Genomic DNA, 15229 nt, shown 5'->3' on the forward strand with positions numbered 1-15229 from the left:
ATCCTGTCTCCCATTGTCCACCAGGGCTGGCTGCCAACCTGCACCTTGGCCAGTTTATTTTAGGGTAATGGGTGCCTCGGACAGATGGACATGGAGTGCTGTCCAAACTCTTCTGCAGGACAGCATGCTATTTGCAAATGCTCCGGAGAGCAGCCTCTTTTCAAAGGGCAGCATGGGTTTATTTGCAAAAACAACAAAGACTCGGCTAGCATTCTCACAGATAAAGCAGGGCTGCGGGGGAAGGCATCCTTTTTGCCAGCACAAGCAACAGGGCGGGGGTTCGTAGGGGCAAGGAGGAAGGGTGTGCCGTTCAGAGTTCAGTCCATCCATCCATCCTCCAGCTTTCACGCCGGTTGGCTGTTTCCGAGCTTAGACAGACCTCTGGAGGCGCCTTCCTTCCATGAAGGCACTAGCCAGTGGGGAAGGCCCTCTCATCTCTAACAGCTGGTCCTCCTGCTTCAGGATTACCCTCTCCGTTTTCCATGGAAATCTAACCCGATATACCTCAGATATAGGAGAAAAGCCATCCATGCACAGATCGTTGCCCCGACAAAGGATTTCCCACACTGTGAGGGGGTGGAGGCTCCCTGTGCCCAGGTACAGAGTAGCCCCTGGGACCCTACGGCAGACTCAGTGGCTTCTGAGCCCTTTAGCTCTTGAACTTCCTCCGTTTGAGTCACAAAGCTACATACCCTGCTCTGTCCCTTGGAGCATATTTTTTCCTTTGAATTTTTTTCTCTCTTCAGTGTTTACATGAACTGGTTGAACATGTCACGTGGTGAGTCCATGTTTATATTTGCAGAAGCACCGCCTGGGGAAGTTCTGTTCGCACAGAAGTCACCCCATCTCTGGGGCTTGGCAGCTGAGCCACAGCAGCGATCGCCCTCCCTCTTCTCACTTCTCTCTCTATCCCAGGTTCCAAGATCCTGGTCCTAATGGCTTGGTGCCTCCCAGAAGGGGAGGAGGAGGCAGACTCAGGGGACAGTGGGGCCATCTTCCTTCCTCTTCATCCTCAACCTAAACCCGAGTTTTCTCAGGGCTTGTTTGTCTTCTGTTCTTAGAACTTAACTATCTTCCATCACCTTAGAAGTGGTCTTGGGATGATAGAGTAGATGGTAGAATTTAGAGATGGGCTTCTCTGTTGCCAACCTGCCTTCTACTGGGCTGACAATGCAGTGAGCATTCTAAGATGGTTGAGCCCATGGACTTCAGAGTGAGACAGAACAGGGTTGGAATCGTGCCTTTGCCAGTTACTAGCTGTGTGGTCTTGGACAAGACCCCGAGCGCTCAGTTTCATCATCTTGAGTGAGTATAATAGTACTTACCCCCCCCCCCCTTTTAAAAAGATTTACTTATTTATTTTAGAGAGAAGGAGAGGGAGAGAGAAAGAATCTCAAACAGATTCCAGGCTGAGTGCGGAGACATGATCTCACGGCCCTGAGATCATGACCTGAGCTGAAATCAAGGGTCAGATGCTTAACTGACTGAGCCACCCCTTGAGATTGTTAGGAGGATTAGTTTAGGGTATGCATACAAAATGTTTTTAGTTAAAATGATGATTACGATGATAATAATAATAATAGTAATAGTAATATCTACAGCAGCAGTTAGGATTAGCAACTTTCCCCATCCCTGTCTTCCTCCTGTATTAGAATGGTATATCTCAACTTTTTTGGTTGTCACTCCCCTAAGGAGGCTTTTTACACATTTACGCATTATTATTTCCTTATCATTTCCCCTCCTCCTTTATATACTCTACATCTGTTCATACTGTGACCTTTTGGTGGCCCAAATCATTGTAATATCTGAGATTTTTTTTTTAAAGATTTTATTTATTTATTTGACAGAGAGAGACACAGTGAGAGAGGGAACACAGCAATGGGAGTGGGAGAGGGAGAAGCAGGCTTCCTGGCGAGCAGGGAGCCTAATACAGGGCTCTATCCCAGGACCCTGGGATCATGACCTGAGCCGAAGGCAGATGATTAATGACTGAACCACCCAGGTGCCCTATCTGGGATTTTTTTTTTATCCTCCCCCTACCAAACAAATTTTCACAACAGTATTACCTATCTTGAAGATGTGTGCATCAGAGAGAGGCTCTGCTATCTGGGGAATCATGTAGGTTTTTATTAAAGTCTTTTGATTCAATGGAGAAGTGAGTAGACCCCATTGTAGCTTTTTCATGGGGGGTGGTTGTCCACAAGAGAGAGCCCCAAAGAAACCAAATGCTTGTTGTATAGTATTAGGCACCCATTGACCATGAGGGTGGAACCAGGGCATTTACTCATTGTGGTTTAAATTGTATCTTTTTTCTCCTCTCCACCATATCATGTTTATCTTGGGATAGCTCTCCCTGTGGGAGGACTGGAGGATCCATATTCACTCTTGCTCATGGGACCAGAGCCCATTCTTCCACTGGTATCTTTGGGACTCAGCGATGGCCAGCATGCCAACGTTGACCTAATGGCTACATCTAGACCTCTACATGAGGCAGTAAAAGACAGAATGATTTAGGGAGCTGAGACCTCCTTGTATGGAAAAGAGAGAAGGTTCCTGAAGGAGAGTAACATTTAGGACACAGAGTGGGTCTCACTTGGGTGTCCTATAAGCAGGTGCTTGAAGAGGCCATGTGAATAATCTGAGTGCAGGTGGGTCAAGTTCAGGGTGAGGCAAGGCCCTGCACAACTCCAGGGGAGCCATTACATAGGCTCTCAAGTGAATGGTGCTCTCATGCATTGTGTAGTATGGCGGCCTTGCGTAGGTGACCTCTTCCTTGTGAAGGCCTAAATGTTAGATGACTTCCTTTGGGAGCTGAATGAAAGAGTCCATGTTCACAGTTCACTTGTGGTTTGTCCAGCCTAAAGGATTGCTCTCTTTTGAGTTTTCTCTAATTCTTCAACAAAGAAATGTGCATGTACCTGCAGTTTGGTGTGTGGTCTTGTGGTGGCGAAGGAAAAGGAAAGGGGAGTATTGTCCCATCCCGACTCATCCTGTGTTCTAGTAGAGAAGCACTAACGACCTCTTGGAAGGTCTCAAAAACTTGGAGTGACCAGAGGGTGACCCCAGGTGAAGCCTCTGGCAGATTATCTCGAAAGGACATATGTAAGAAATAACATTGGATCCTGCAAATACTGAGGTCTTGAGAAGGGATGCACTATGGGGGTAGCTCCTGAGGTACAGTCTTCTCTGAGGGTTTGCTATATGCCAGGCAGGTTGCCAAGTGCTCAGATTTACATTCTTGGCCCACAGTGCAGATAATGAGGATACTTATTATTTAGCTTCTGGATTTAAAACGTTCTTTCAGGCTAGGTTGGCATCATGATGTCTTAGTCTCTTCTAGCTCTGACATCTTATGGAATGTGCTGGAGAGAATTTTCAGTCAGTTCTGCTTCCATGTGGATGTGCTTGTTAACTTCTTTCCTGAAAGAAAATTTTGCTTATGAAGAAGAGCCTTGTCTGAGAGAGGCAGAAGCAGAGAAAAGGAAGGTTGAGAGCCCAAAGCCTTGCATTTTGTGGCTCTGCCCAGACCCGGAAGTTCCTAGCTTCTCCTCCAGGATCACTGTAGGTTTTTAACCCTACCCCTGCCAGATGCTTTCAGATCTTTACTCTTTCCCTATTTCTCAGCTATTTGCCCTTTCTTAGATTTTCCCTAGAGACCTGTGTGCTGCCCCATACATGCTTCTCCACCTGTTGCACGGCATCAGACTGTACAGTCACTGGCAGGGCAGCCCCGACGGGAACTAATAATCCTCACTCCAAAGTGGGATGCATCTGGGTGCTATGTGGGGAGGGGAATGTCCTGGTGAGGCTGGGAGGGCTTACATGCTGGCGGTGAGAACGTGAATATGGAGCAATGCAGAAAGCCCTAGGGCTGGATTCAAAACACCGTGGCTACAGCCCTGGCTCTGGCCCTAACTTGCCATGACTCCGGGCTGACCGAGCTTGCGTGCTTTCATCTGCAAAAGGAGGAATTTTCAAGATGAACTTTGAGGTCCTTTTTCCAGCTATTGATACTTTATGATTTCTAAAAAATGAGTCGAAAGAATCATCAACTCCTTTTCACAGCGTCTGTGTCTCACTTGCTGACCACTTAGGGCTTGCCAGAGCATCTCTCCAAATGAGGACTCTAGCTGCTCTGTGAGCTGGAGGTGACACCAATGTTTCCCTTCAACTTTGGCTGAGCTCTTATTATAATGATTCCATCCTGTTCTACCCCCCATCCCCACCATCTGCTCATCCTTAGTCATGAAGACACTTCCCATGAGCAGCTGGGGGAGGTCCTGAGAACACAGACACCGGAGGCTGAAGCCAAGCTGGGAATGGGTTTTGCAAAGAAGGTGGGGGGAGGGCACCAATTATTAATGCTATCAGGCAACGTCTGAAACCTCCCATGATAATTGCTTAACCAGAAAAAACTCTTCTCTATTCTTCTTCCACCCCAGGCCTTTAGGCAACTAACCTTGGAGAGAAGAATCTCTTTTCTTCTGAACTGTGACAATTGTTTTTGCTTTTTTGGTCCACTCACATCTTGACTCTTCCCTGAGCTCTATGGGCCCTGGGAAAACTGTGCCAAAGCAACTGGTGGGTTGCTCCATGAGGATACCCCAGAGGTGGGGGTCTTTTGTCTTTTTGGATCCAGCTGGTGGCAACTGAAGTCTTCCTGGAGGCTGGAAAGTGATGAAAAGTAGACTTCTCTCTTGATCTTAGTACCCCCTCCCTGATCTATGGACCAGAGAAGGGAGTAGAGTAGAGAGATAAGGCTGGAGGCTTCTCTGCCCCACATAACAAGGTGCCCTGCTGCTCTTCCCACGTGGGCCTTCACCTCTCCAACTGTTATCCTCTCAACAAAGCAATAGCTACTCCATCTAAGAACCACCTCTTCTTTGTTTAGCCAACACACTTCTCCTGCTTCACACATTGCGTCAAGCACTTTCTGGCATTTCTGTCTAGAGAATAGGAAGGTAGAAGCTGAATGCTGACAGAAACAGGATATGCTAACCCTTGCTGAAAGTTACATTTGCCAACACATCCCCAATTCCATGGGAAAAGCAGTATTTTTAGAGCTCCCTTCATGCCACCCATTTGGAACATGTCCACTGTGGCGCAAACAAGGAAGAGAGGGTGTGTATGTTTCTAAGGTGGGAGGGTGTGGTTCTAAGAAATGAGAAGGCATGTGAATGTGTTTGACAGAGGCAAGCAGGAATGGAAGAAAAGACCCATAACGAATGAGTCCATCTAGGAAGGACTGACCACAATTCACCCTGAGTGCAACGATCCAGGGAACTTTAATCCACTTTCTAGAACAATTATCTTCATAGTCAGCAGATGTTCTTCTACAGTGTCAGCTTTCACCGCTTCCCTCTGATTTTATTTGGACCATATTGTATTGGAAATAGCCTTGCATGAGCTTCAACATGGCAACTCCGGGTCTCCTTCATTCTTTGTTTCCCTGTCATGAATCATCTTGAACAATCAATCCTCATGCTGGGCTCCATCCTCTAAGAAGGCTGGATGGGAAGAATGTGTCTCAGCACAGAAACATGCCTGGTATAATGTTAAGAAAAAGGAGACCTCGGGGGCCCTGAGGAAGTGTGAATTGGATGATAATTTATATAATTTAAAAAATACATAGGCAAAGAAAATGGAATAAATATACCAAAATGCTACCCAGGATGCAAATGTGGGTTTTTTTCCTCCCTCAATTTTCCCAAAGTTTCAAAATGTGTCTCTTTGGCAGAGTGTATATCTGTTGGAATTGGGGTTGAGTTGTAGCAGTCATCCTTCCTGGTCAGTGTCTCTTTTCTGGATTTAAGGTATTTTTCAGAATACAAGACCTATGGAAGGTTCTCTGGTTCAGTACTTATTTCCCTTATCTCTGATTTTCCCCTAAGCAACTTGCACGTGCGTATGCGCACGCGCACACGCACACACACTCACACTCACTCTCACTCTTGTCTCCGCTAAGCTACAAGCACAGAAGGCACTAGAGAATCTCTAGGAGAGGCATCTGTAGAGACACTGTTTAAAGCCAGCCAGCTGGTTTCAACCCTCTCCGTAGCCACTTGAGATGGTGGAAACTCAGCGGTTGCTGAGTTGGACGTGGGAGAATTGCAGAATCCACTGGTGAATTGCGCCTTCGTTCTCTTAATCTTCTAATCCTGGGGAACAGAGAAAGGAGTTTTCCTAGGACTTGGGGCTCAGCCCTCCAAATGCCTCTGTCTTTGATCCCGCCCTGAGGGTTGGGGTGGGGAGGGCAGGTGGGGAGACACCAAAGAGAGGGCAGTGTCAAAGTTGTGAAGCACTCAGCCATGGCCCACCATCACCTTTCTCAGGCAGCTAGAGTTACAGTGACCTCATGCGAGGACCCCTGCCTTTCCTGGTTCTGGGCCACAAGTGCTGTCTCAGTGGCCTCTCTGCGACCCTTCCCACGTCACCCACCTTCACCCCACAGCAATGCAGCAGCAGAGAGCCAGAGAGCAGGAGCCGACGATTCCTACGTACGCCTACATCTGAAATTCTCCTACCTTACTAGCCAACCACCATTCCAGTGATCAATATATCCCTTGGCCTAAATGTGGTGCAAGAGATTGGTGGCCTGTCCTTACCTGGTTAGAGCCCCATGCAAGGAGGCCAAATCCATGGTTCAGTTTCCCATACAAACCGTTTCACCTTGCTGGGGTCTGGGACACTTGGGTGCTGCTTCTTGAAGCTTCGCAGTGACTTTTGCTAATGAGTACGGCCAGCCGCCATGGTAACAATAGGTGATGTTTATCAATGGCTTGGTCTGTGTCACACACACTGTGCGAAGAGTGGGCAGTGTGTGAACGTGTTCGGGCCTCACCTCCGCTCTGTGAGGGAGTTCTGTAAGGAGCTCCGTTTTGCAAATGAGGAAGCCGAGGCGTGGACAGGAGGGACTCGCCCCGGATGCCCCCAAATGGGAAGCTGCAGCCTCCTCTGGAGCATGAGCGCAGCTGCAGAGGGCACGTTTCCTCCTGTGCCCTGTGCCCCTGGGTGACTCGGAGGCACCTGTCCCTGACCCCCAGGAGGCCATCAGCACATGTGGCAGGGAGGAAAGGGGCTTGCTGGCCCCACTGGCGTACAAACACACTGCCCGCAGGGGCCACACCTTTCCTGTTCCCGCCACGGTGTCTGACACGTTAGGTTTAGTAAGCATGTTAGGCTTACCTCAATGAATGCATCGTTGAGTTATTAAATATCTGTCTGAGTCAGGGATGGGGCTTTACATTCCTGTAGGGCAAGAGCAGGTATGCCTAATATCCTCTGCACAAAAGAAGCCCTCTTTGGGCAAGGTAGAACATGGAGGTCATATTCTGTTTGCTGTTTCTCTTGTTCTTCGCACCCAGCCCTTCCTGCCCACCTTCTACGAACGCTCTTTGTCATCACGTACGATTTTTCTCCTAGATATTTTCTTGGTGTGTGTTTCCACCCAGTGTATGCCTCTCGCTGGTCCCTGACCTGGAGAAGTTGGCTTTTCCCAAGCTGCTCTCTGGAATGGTGAGCTGATACAGCTCAAGCAGGGGTGAGGGGAACTCTGAGACCCTAGGACTGAGGCTGGGGGGCTCATCGTGCCTGGGGGGTTTTTGGCAAGCTGCTTGTCCTCTCTGAACCCAAAGAGGAAGCTGTTGTACCCTGAAATGATGTGGGAAGATGGCGGGGGGGGGCAGGGGGCACTCTTCAAGCCTGGGTTTTTAGCCAGCTCTCTTACAGCTTGTGATGGTGATGAGAGGCATCACTCGGGCGGAGGGCTGGGCTGAACTGGCACGGGAGGTGGTCATGCTGGTGGATGCACTTGGTGAGCAGAGTGGGGATCTTGAAAGCTGGTCAGATGGCTTCCAAAATCATTTCTTAGTGCATCTGGGTTCCTTAGTGCCTGCTGCCAACTTGAGCCACGCTAGCAGAACCCTGTCAGGGGGACTGAGGCTGCAGGTGAAGCGACTCATTCCCAGTTTCGGCTGGCATGAAAGCAAACACATTGCACTCTGAGGGACACCTAGCTCTGCCAATTCCAGGCTCCAGGCGCTGGCAACAGCTGTCTAATGGCTCTGGCGTGGACCGGCAGGGCATTCTGGGTATTGACATGCAAATAAGTGGGGCATAATGTGTGTGGGTGGGCAGAGGGACAGTCTGCTTGCAGGTTTAGGGTGTTCTTTGCCCCAGGGGACTGTCAATCTCTCCTTAATGCAGCCACCGAAGAGCAGGAGAATGGTGGCAGGGAGAGGAGAGTCCAGAGAAAGAAAAGGAGAAAGAGAGAGTGGGCAGTGGGAAACCAGCTGCCGCACACCGTGCCAGCTCATGTTTCGGGAGGGCTGGCTTAACAAAGATCGGGGCCAGATCTCACATGAAGCCCGCGGGCTGCCCAGGCTGCCAGCCCCACAGGCCAGGCAGGCTTTTCCTTGCACCTGGCCAGCGCTCCGTGCTCAGGAGGAGTAGCCCCTTCCCGCCTCCCCAGGGGGCCTTGTCAACGGAAGGAAGGAGCCCTGCCTTGGGGACTCTTCGTGGTGTATCTCTTCTTGCTCCCAGGTACTCCATCCCGTGATCCCTGGCCTCCTTGCTCTCCATCTTTAGTCCCACTCATTCATTCAGACTAGTCAGCCCTTTGCCCCCAAGGTGATGGCCAGGGTGGATGGATGAATGGATGTCAGGTCTTCTCTAAGCACTCCTGGGCCCCTCTCCCTGCTGACATAAAATAGTTTCTATGATCTCAGGGGTGCTCCAATCACTTTAAAATCAATCATCTACGGAGCACTGTTTTAGTCAGGATGACTTGACTGCTTCAGCAGTCAGTACACACACCTCAACAGCTTGGCACAATAAAACTCATTTCTTGCTCACGTTTCCCAGGGAGGAGGTGTGAGGTTGTCAAGGCAGGATCAGGGGACGTGGCTGCATGATGTTACTCATTCCTCTGATGGCTCTTCTCATCAAACCTCCAGGTCCATGGTGGAGCCTCAAAGCCACAAGGTGGCAGGTCTGAGGGTGGGAGAGCATGGAGAACCTCATGGCAAGGTTTGTGCTCTGGGTGTGTAGGCGGTGGTGTTCATGGCTCTTCCTACATGTGCTCAGACCCGCATACGGAAGGCTGGAATGTAGAGTGTGGAGGGAAGGCCAGTGGTTTGGACATGTAGACTATCTTTGCCACAAGCACCTTGTGCTTCAGAACATTATCTTTGGCGTCAGAAAGACTCATGTTGAAAGCTGAGCCCCACCACTAAGTAGTACGTGCTCAGAACCTTGCAGGAGCAATTGACCATTGGAGTTAAATGAGGAGGAGATGTTCAAACGAGGTCATTCTGACACCAGAGCTGCAGGATTTGGCGCTGTTTGCTTACTCTCTCTGGATCTCCATTTCTTCCTCCATAATAATACTCACTAGGGTGACGGTACGGATAAAAAGATGATGTACTTAAGTCCTTAGCACAGGGCCCAGCCCACACGGGTTTGGTAAATGTCATCCGTCCCTGTTACTACTCTTTAGTGTCACTATGGTTGTTACTTCGTACTCAATTCTGTACTGGGAGCTGGGGTTAAAAGATTAAGTGAAGTAGAAATCCTCCCTGGCCCTGGAGGGTCTCACAGTCTTTTAGGGTAGATAGCATATCCGCCAGTAATTTCTGTATGTGTCATTGCTTTGTGAAGGGGGTGGCATGGCATGGAGAGAGACGAGGACATCTTACTGATTCAAGGAAATTGGTGGCCTCTGAGATGCAGCTTGAGGAGAGGGGAGGATTTTGAGAGGTGGAGAAGTAGGGGTTTTGATAGTGGAGCTGGGACTTAGGAGGTGGGTAAGGGAGTAAGAAGGTGTAGGGGTGGGGAAGCACCAGGCAGCCCACATGGGGTGATGGGGTAAAATGTAACATACGCCGTTGTAGAGATGCCAGGTCATAGTGGAGGATAAAGGATAGGTCAGTTGGAGCCAGATCAGGAAAGCAAAATGAAACAAAACTTGGTTTTGGCCTGTTGACAGTAACTGGGCCTCCTTGGCCACCTCTGGCCCTGCCTTGTATTTGTCTGGATGTCAGCCTCAGCGTGTTGTCACTTCCCAAACCCACAGACCTGCTCCTAAAGTGGGGGAGGGTCCAAAGACAGTATGTCACTCTCCATGCAGCAGAACCTTCTAATCTGCTCTCCCACTGGGGGTTACCATATTTTTTTCTCTCTTTCTACAAACTCTCCCATTTAGTTTCGATTTCCTTGCTCCCAAGAGGGTTCAAGCTTCCTCTGCCCACTCAGGACCCCTGGACCTTTCCCCTGGGTCCATTTTTTTTTTCTTATACAGAGTGATTCAGTGATCATTTGCCTTCTCATTGTGTATACCCATGCTTTACCTCCTTTCTGTAAAACAAAAGAAACCTCTACCTTACCCTTGGGGGCAAGTCAATTTTTTGGTAATCCCTGTCAAACAATAATTGAGTCCCAACTCCATAAAAGACACAGTGTGTAGTGGTCATTAGGGTTGTTTATATGCATGGGGTGGTTGTCTTCCCTACCCACTTGAACCCAGACGTGGCCAATGACTCCTTTTGTCTGATGGAAGGTGAGTGGAAATGATGGGTCTCACTTCCTGCGAGAGGCTTGAAGAGCTGGTGTGGGACTGAGATTCACCACGACCTTTCCTCTTTGTCCTCTGTCACTGACATGGCCAATGTTTGAGATGAGGCCAGTGTGAGTCATCTCCGACTGGACACTGGAGGGAGGAGAGATGGGGCATCGCAGTGGGTCTGAAATGTGCATATGGCATAAAACAAACCTGTGTTGTTTTAAGCCTTTGAGATTTGGGGGTTGTTTGTTACACAGCATAACCTGCCTGTCCATCCTGACAGATAAGCCTGGTGGTTAGCACTTAGTAGGATCCATCCTGGACAGAAGTCACCCACCCTCAGAGGGTAGAACCCTAGATTGCTGTGTCCATGAAATGCTCTCTGATGAGACTGCAGGGTGACAGTGAGAAGTACAAGTGCCCCAACAAAGAAGCCTCTTTGGTGTGCATGCCAGATGACGTTGGAGGTTGCTGTCTGAGGAAGGGTGGTGGCAGGGCTGCCAAGGATGGGCTGTCCTCCAAAGACCTCAGCCTGGAGAGATTTGAATCAAACTCAGTGTTCTTTTATTCTTTCAATCATCCCAACTGATTCCAACTGAGGGGCCCCTGGCTGGCTCAGTCGGTAGAACATGTGACTCTGGATCTCAGGGTTGTGAGTTCAAGCCCCGTGTTGGGCATAGCACTTACTTAAAAAAATAAATGATAAAAATAAACTAATATACATTGAGAGGTGGAGGCACTGTGCATTCAAAGGTAATCAAGACATGGGTCTAGCCTCCAGGAGCTCCCAGACAGTGTGGAAATTCTTGATTAAAACACAGTGTGATTAGGATGGTATGGTGTCCAGAGTTAGGGGGCATAAAATGATTAAACAGTAAAGCTCCCAAATTGCTCTGGGTCCTGAGCCATGAAGCACTGATGCATTTCTACCAAAGTCTCCTAGAAGGAGCTTCCCTTTCCCGCCAAAAGGAATTTGAAATGATCCTCCCAGCCTGGATGCTGGGAGTCTGAGATATTAATGCCTGGATTAAAGAGAAAGCTGCTTCTCTCTGGGAGCTCTTCTCACAGTTTGTAACTAAGCAAAATTGGGTTTTTAAAAAACAAACTCTGAGCAGCTGGAGCTTCAGTGAGAACTGGAGGTGTGGAGTAAGCTGTGGGACACATAGGTGTGGAGAGGGGCTGTGAGCACATCCCGGAGGCTGGGCCAGGCCTGAACAGTCTGTTCCCTGTAGCTGAGGCCTTTTCCCACCGAGAAGGAGGGGAAACTGGTGGGCCATGGGAGAGTAGCTCGGCAGCCTCCTGGCTGGGCTGGATAGGAGAAGGTGGACTTTTTAGCAAAATGTATGCAGAAGTCATTGCACAGTTTGGGCTCTACTGCCCTCATCAAATCCTTTCAGCATCTTCAAAAAGCTAAGATTGGTGTTGCAGGTTCAGATTATTGTTTCCAGACTGTGAGAAGCTGCCTTGACCATCAGGCAAGACTCTGGCTCCCAGAGTTGCAACACTACATGAAGCCCCCTCTTTCAGAGCTCTGTCTGTCTTCATCCACTTATTTGGGTCCCAGAGGGTGGTAGTTGACACACAGAAACTTGTGTGCAAAGCCGGGGGTGGGTCTGAGGAGGGACTGGTCTACTCCTTCCCAACTGGAGACGCCATCTCCTCCCCAGGGAGGTCAGGGGGCTGTCCCCGGGAAGACGAGGCATGAGTTGCATTTTCTGAACGATTATGGGTGTTCCAGAAAGGCACAGAGAAATGAAACAGCCTGGTGAATGGGGGGTGTGCCTGGGTGACAAGGACCAAGGCTGAGTCTAAAGGCATATTTTACCATTTCGAGATGACAGGCAGTCTAATAAAATGACGATTTGCGAAGCCAGTCTGTTTCCCCAGGGAGGTCGGCTTGGTTTCCATCAAAATCATAGGCTATTCTCCATGTTATGAGCCCAGGCCTTGGTCTTGGGTGACATGCCTTACACTGGGCCACTCACTGATGCCTTCCAACCCCGAGTCTCTTAGCAAGACTTTCTTCCTTGGGCCTGTAGTCTTCTGAACCACCTGAGTGCTGTGCGTAAGGGAGGCATCATCTGATTATTTACATTTGATAATCTTTTTTCTTTCATCTTGGGACCTAAATTAAATGGTGCAGCTTACAATGAATGCATTTGAGGTTCAATGACTTATCATTTAGTTAGTTGATGTACTTCTCCAAACCCATCAAAGCAACACCATTTTCAGGCTTTCATTTGAGTTTCTCTAGGTCCCTTTGATTTCTATCCTTGCTACTAGGACAGTTATCAACTTAAATGGGTATTAATTAGCTACTTGTCAACAATCATGAAATTAGCATGCTTCAGGCTCACTTTACATTTGGTAACCTTTTCCTCTGTGATGAATCATGGATTAGAATTCAATATGCAATTCTTCTGAAAAGTTTTAGGTAGTGAAAAATTAGAAATGGACTAAATAGCCAACAATAAAAGGTAGATTTCATGAGTCATGATACACCCACATGATAGCCTGCCGTCTACCATGAAAAATCATGTTTGTGAAGATCTACATAAATGACAGGGGGAAATGTTCACATCTTACTAATATATCAAAAAAGCAGGTTAGATACAGTATGATCCTGATTATGGTCAAATAATTACATACCAATACATATATAAAATATGAGTTTTGTTTTCTTTGTGCTTTTTCTGTTTTCCACATTAATCCAGTGAGTTTGCCTCACTTTTATAATCCAAAAAATATGTGAAATTCACATTTGAGAAGTGGGAAATTCTTTTTTTTTTTTTTTTAAGATTTTATTTATTTGAGAGAGAGAGAATGAGTGAGAGAGAGCGCGCACATGAGAGAGGGGCGGGTCAGAGGGAGAAGCAGACTCCCTGCTGAGCAGGGGCCCGATGCGGGACTCAATCCCGGGACTCCAGGATCATGACCTGAGCCGAAGGCAGTCGCTTAACCAACTGAGCCACCCAGGCGTCTCGAGAGGTGGGAAATTCTTCAGCATGACTTTTTAAGATTAGGCAGGACTTCTTTAACTTTTATTGGAATTTTGCAGCCCTAAAAGCAGAAACCAAGAGTCTTTGCAGACTATTTCCTAAAGACAGGAACATTAGCTGTGGCAGAAAGAAAGCCAACATGATGTTGAGGTTTGTCAAGAAGGATGTTGAAAGCAGGATGTGCTGCCTTGCCCCTCCTCACACCAACTGTGGTGCCAACACATTCTACTTGCTGGGTTTCACATACAACTAATAGAGGCTCAGCCCGTGATCCAGCTCATGGTAGACACTCTGTCTGCTTTTATTTTTCCTCATGCTGAAAATATGGAGGCTGAGGAGTTACCTGTACATATTTATGAAGCCATCTGGATTTGGGATTGGATAAAAATGGATATGACTTTCAACACCTTCCCTGTGCAAAAAAGAGAACATCTCCAGAAGCATGAAATGACTTATCTTATTTTATTATTATTTTTTGAAGATTTATTTATTTATTTGAGAGAGAGAGAGAGAGAGAGAGGTGGGGAGGGGCAGAGGGAGAGAGAGAATCTCAAGCAGACTCCCCACTGAGTGCAGAGCCCAACTTGGGGCTCGATCTCAGGAGTCTGAGGTCATGACCTGAGCAGAAATCAAGAGTCGGATGCTTAAGCAACTGAGCCACACAGGCGCCCCAAAATGGGTAATTTTAGAAAAGAATTTAAAAGGACATGAACTTTACAGAGCCATTAGTACCTTCTATAGAGATTTAATAATCTCCTTCCAAAGGTGGTAGAGGTGGCCACAGAACATCAGAACATCAGAAATGAAGTTAATGGAGTTGGGAGTATGTCCCTAATCTGGTGGCTTCCAGCCTTTTCCCATGTGTGACATACTATTAGGAACACACTTGATCTGATTAAGGATCTGAAGATAGCATTTAATGAGCCAGCAATTATGACAATGCAGCCAATGACAACAGCATCATGTCTTTCCATATCTATGAAAGCATCCACTTGCCTCCCACATTGTTTGTGTTCCTTGCACTGCCGTGGTGCTAAGGAGTAGAACTCTTTATTACCTGGATCCACCCTCTAACATTCTCTCCAGTGGGTTCTTACGTGTCCCACTGAATATGTGCTCCTTCTCCGGAACTCAACTCTGTGCCTGTCATGGGCTGAATGTGTGTGTCCTCCCCAAATTCATGTTCAATTCCTAACTCCCGGTGGGATGGTATTTGGAGGTGAGGCCTCTGGGAGGTCATTAGGTTTGAATGAGGTCATGATGGTGGGGCCCTCATGATGGGATTCGTGTCCTTTTCAGAAGAGGAAGAGAGATCAGAGCTGGCTCACGCTCCATATGCAGGTATCAGGAAAAGGCCATGTGGACACAATGAGAAGGTAGCTGTCTGCAAGCCAGGAGAGGCTTCTCACCTGAACTCGACCTTGCTGGAACCCTGATCTTGGACTTCCCAGGCTCCAGAACCGTGAGAAAATAAATGTCTGTTGTTTGAGCCACCCTGTCTGTGGTATTTTGTTAGCAGCCCAAGCACACTCAGATACTCCTCTTCCCCACAGCAAGCTTTACCTGCTCTAATCTGAGTTACATGATACAGTGAGTTCAAAGAACCACATGCATCGCCACCCTGCAAGTATGGATGCTCAAGTGCATCAAAAATAAATACCACATTTATTCA

The sequence above is a fragment of the Mirounga angustirostris genome, unplaced genomic scaffold (assembly GCF_029215605.1).
Source record: "Mirounga angustirostris isolate CCGP_5_RB_7025 unplaced genomic scaffold, mMirAng1.0.hap1 SCAF_3, whole genome shotgun sequence".
Taxonomy (NCBI): domain Eukaryota; kingdom Metazoa; phylum Chordata; class Mammalia; order Carnivora; family Phocidae; genus Mirounga; species Mirounga angustirostris.